The 5,000-nt window shown below is 44.9% G+C and overlaps 1 protein-coding gene across 3 annotated transcripts in view; it reads right to left on the reverse strand.

Moving 5' to 3' along the window:
* MESK2 (misexpression suppressor of KSR 2) overlaps nt 1-5,000 on the reverse strand; it is a 745,500-nt gene that overhangs the window by 201,361 nt on the left and 539,139 nt on the right. The gene's annotated exons all lie outside the window — the stretch shown is intronic.

Raw genomic sequence — 5,000 nt, forward strand, 5'->3', positions numbered from 1 at the left:
AAGGTAGGGAGGTTGAAGGTGGAAGGGGGGAACGAGGGTTTTAATGATGTTGATGAGAATGGTGAGGAGGGGACAAAGGTAGGAAGGGGAAGTTCAAGGAATGGAAAAGAGACGAGATCATTAGCAAGTGGGTGGGGATGGATGGGGAGGCGGAAAAAAGGAAGACAAAGGAAGATATGCCGAAAATGGCACCAGTGGCACGATTGACTGGCTTTCTTCTTGCTCACATTCTTCTGAACGATTAATTCTCTCGGTGTGTGTTGCGACTCATATATGCAGCCAGACGATTCCATTCAGCCAAAAATAACACCGCTCCCAGGAAAAGGGTTCAACACACATTGAACCAATTTTGATCTACTTAACACTTTCTCTACATTTTATGGTTTTAGTGTTTAATCTTGCTGCCAACAAATTGTTCTGCTCTTCCTCTGCCTCCTACAGTGCACCCCTAAGTCGTCGTCGTTTTTTTGTTTTTTTGTTTTTTACTTCTGCTCTTCGTCCCCGTTTTCTCTCCTCCACGTCCACCTCTTCCTCTTAAGCCTCCTACTTCTTCTTCACTAAGCAATCCAAATGTCTTTCCTGGGTCGAATTATTCCCATCTCGAGTCTGTTTTTCCTCCTCCTCCTCCTCCTCTTTTTCTCATCAACCAGCGCTTCTGTTTTTATTCTCCCTTGCACAATGCTGCCTTATCTTATATCGTTTTCATGTAAATTTCTGTTACCCTCATCTGTACCAGTTGACACTTTCCATTATATATTGAATACCACAGGCCTATTCTGTTCATCTTCGGGTCATCCCCGTCGGTAACAAAGATTTTATATTCGTTTCGAACACTTTTTATTACCGTGTGGTATTTCTATCTTTATCATGGTTGATGCCAACGAGCATTTCCATTCATCCCTGTGACATCCCGCCGGTAGCGAGAGGATCAACGATAAGATGTGCAGTTCACTAATTACTCCATAAGTAAGAGATGGGAGGGGGAGGGAGACTTTTTACATTGTGTGTGTGTGTGTGTGTGTGTGTGTGTGTGTGTGTGTGTGTGTGTGTGTGTGTGTGTGTGTGTGTGTGTGTGTGTGTGTGTGTGTGCATATATGAGCGAATATGCATATCTACATGTACACACACACACACACACACAAACACACACACACACACACACACACACACACACACACATACACACACACACGCAAACACACACACAAATACACACACTCGCACCCACGCACACGCACACAACATAATCCTAGATATGCGCATTCTAATTTTCCCTCTATCATGTATTTTCCAGTCAGAGTCCTTCACTGTCCTTCCTCTTTGTTACCGTGGCGATTCCCTGTCGTGCTCCAGTCCGTCCCGGAATCTTATTTTCCTTCGTGGCCGTGACAGGGCCATCCGCAGTTCTAATCCTGCCACCATCTCTTCACTCAACTCTTTTTCTTTTTTCCAATAACATTTTCACTTTCTCTCTTGACTGTCACTGTGCCTTACTTTTCCTCAAGTTTCCTCTTTATACCAATACTCTCAAAGTCCATTTCTAGATATCCTTGGACTGGCTTTCAACTCCCCAGCACCTGGTTCTGGACTCTCCTCCTCCCCGACCGTAACATTCCCAACCTTCATGTGGTTTCGTTAAGGAACGGACTCCTCCCAACTCGAGTCACATTTGTTTTCATGTCGTGAATCCTTTTGGGGCCTCCCAGAGCCGCAGCGTGGCCACGAGGCTCGAGGCTTTTCTCGGTCTGATCCCCGATGGATGACAACAGCGCCGAATTAATTACATGCCTGCTTTGCCTGCTTTGCCTCCCCTCCCTCTCCTCGTCTCCCTTATTCTCTCTCCTGAAGAAAGAGGAATTCCGAACGATGCTGTTTTGGTTGCATAATAAGAGAAATAAGAAAAAAAAATACACGTGGGTAGAGTTTAAAGAGCGTTTCCTTTCACTTGTTCTCTTCACCCGGATGTTTACTGCGGGGAACAGACGGCCTTTCACAGCGCGGGTGGGGGCCTCGGCAGGCCTCAGGATTTCTATTCAAATATTCTTCACAAGACCTGCCTTTCACTACACTGAGTACAAACCCAAGTTGTTCACAACCAGCCAGGACAATGCCGTCTACCTCGTGGCTTTCTGCGTCGCATTTTCAAAGTAAGCACTCAGCACCTAAGTTTGCTAGACACTTTGCTTGATTCTTACACGAACTCAGCACTTTTCTCTTAAGTACTTCACTTGAGTCCTACTTCACTAGAATAGTGTAGGGACTATGCACTTATATCTTACATACATTTCACACTAAGTCTTACAATGCCCTTGAGACTTGCAGGCTCTCTGCACCCAGTCTATGGAAGCACTGTTCTGAAATCTTATTGGCACTGCACCTGAGTCTGACAGGCACCCTGCAGACGTTACAAAACACTGCACAGGCGCCGAGACTCTCTACATACTACTGCCTAGACACACATACACACAAACACACACCCTTCTGCAGGCTCAACTGCACTCACTCTCTTTATTCACCACCCACGTCCCCTCCTCTCTCTCTCTCTCTCTCTCTCTCTCTCTCTCTCTCTCTCTCTCTCTCTCTCTCTCCAGTTTTATATTATTTTCATTCTGTTACCTTCACTCTTCAGTACTTTTCATTTACTCCCTCACTTATTCATCATGCTCATTTATCTTTCATTCTCTCTCTCTCTCTCTCTCTCTCTCTCTCCCACACACACACACACACGTCTCCTTTCACGTGTAACCCCTGTTCACCTAGCAGTGAGTAGGTACGGGACGTTAGTCAAGGAGTTATGACCTTGCTGTCCCGGTGTGTGGTGTGTGAGTGGTCTCAGACCTACCCAGAGATCGGCAAATAATGAGCTCTGAGCTCACTGCCGTAGGGTGGTGTCTGGCTGTCTCGACAGAGACTGCAGCAGATCCGAGGTGAATACACACACACACACACGCACACGCACGCCCACGGTACCTCTCTTTCCCACTCAACTTTAAAATCATCTCTGTCCTCAGGCAATGACTCTTACTTAATTTCAGTTTCCACAAGGACACATTACCACACACTCTAACATTCATTATTTGACTACCGTTCCCAGTCTTATCGTGTTCCCAACTCCGCTTCTCAATCCTAACCCCAAGATTTCATTCTGACGTCATTATTACGTCATCTGTCCCGAAGTACCATTTAGAGCACAGTATCTGGAATGGAATGACGTCACAGTAAGGTCCCTAATTTCTTCGCTTGTTCTATTCATTCCCCTGAACTTTTTTGGTATGTTAGTGAATAAATAATTCGAGTCTCATATTTCAACAAATTACATCCTTTTCTAATATCTCTTCTTATCATCATTAAATGCGTGAATTTCGCAGTGTTACTCCAGCGGATGATATATAATTTTTGTTAAAATGAACAGACAACTGGATGCGGTTCCAGTCTCTGGGGTCGGCGTGAGCACCCTACATCTACCAACAACAACTCCGGTAGCTCTTCACTCTGTTCTTTAGTCCAGGCCAACAATCACGATTAAAACCGCCTGAGGTCAATACATTATGAAGGGGTCGGTCAGTCCAGGGGCTACTGACAACTGAAGAAAATAGTTAGGATCGTCCTGAATAAAACGTGCCGAGGTCTGCCACGGGGCGAAGAAGAGACGTTGCAACTTCGGAGCTGCGGCTAACCGCTGCTGGTGTCGTGGTTCTAGAAAACCCGTTGCTACCGACTAACCTCCTTCTCGATGACTGCTATCCTTCACCACCTCCTCCTCCTCCTCCTCCTCCTCCTCTTATTACTCCTACCTCTCCTCCTCCACTTTCACCACCACCTCTTTCTATATCATCATGACTATTCTCTTTTCCTGCGTGTATCCTCAACTAAACACACTTTAGTTTGGAAAACTGATGCTTTTTTAAGGACTATCCAATCGTGTACCGTTAGCCAGTTAATAATCTATAAAGCATATTTACAAGGTAAAAATATTTTGGCTTCAACAAACCGCTCCGAGTGACTAAAATCACAATGCGCCACCAGAAACAAAAGTAATATATCTGCAAAAAAAAAAAAAAAAAAAAAAAAAACACGTCATACTATCATTAACCACACGCTTCTACTATGGCCAGCCAGGAGTCGGCATGCAACGGTGGATAGCGCACGTGACCAGTGTCATGAGGAGCGTGGCTTCAAATCCTGATCGATGAATTCACAGTTCAGGGAGCGTTTGAGTCCATTTCACCGTTTCTAAGAAATTCTCTTTCTAAACTGCCGTATGGGTGCGAGGTACAGTTATGTTTAAAAACGTTAATGGGAAACTATTTCTAACTACAATTATAATCATCAAAGCTAGCTTCAATTTTTATTTGGCTCCCGGCGGGGAACTGAAAGCTGGTCTGTGGTGAACAAAGTCCCCCACATGTGCTTCGACGCGGTATTTTAGCTTATAGCATCGCCACTGCAGAGGTGGAAGGGACAGGAAATTTATATGTTGTGTAGAAATAGCTGGTCTTTGGCCTTGTATTATATTTGTGTAGGTTAAGTCTATATTACTCCTGTATTACATGCATATATATCCTCATGAAAGCACAACCTAGGCCCTGCCGAGCCATGTTTCGGCAAGGATGGGTCGTGTGCTTCTTTAGCGTACGCATGACGTGTATATAAGGACACTGTACACTGATGGCTCCAAGTGCGGCCCCAAAACTGGGACAGGGTTATACAGCACCAAAACCCGGATGATATTCAGATTGCCGAACCATACGAGTATATATATCGCCGAACTCTTCGGCATATACAAAGCCATAGAAAATGCTCAATCTGACACACATAGTAACTTCGTCATATTCACATACTCGCTAAGCGCACTCCAATCAATTAAGACAGGTAACCATATGGAGAACTTTCTCTTGGGCAAAATCATTAGCACATTGTCGATAACTAACAAGTCCATTACTCTCTCTTGGGTTCCCAGCCACACTGGGATCTTCGGGAATGAGAAAGCGGACACCTTA

This window comes from Oratosquilla oratoria, chromosome 4 (genome assembly GCF_046742065.1).
Source record: "Oratosquilla oratoria isolate Oo_2021 chromosome 4, ASM4674206v1, whole genome shotgun sequence".
NCBI classification, from domain to species: domain Eukaryota; kingdom Metazoa; phylum Arthropoda; class Malacostraca; order Stomatopoda; family Squillidae; genus Oratosquilla; species Oratosquilla oratoria.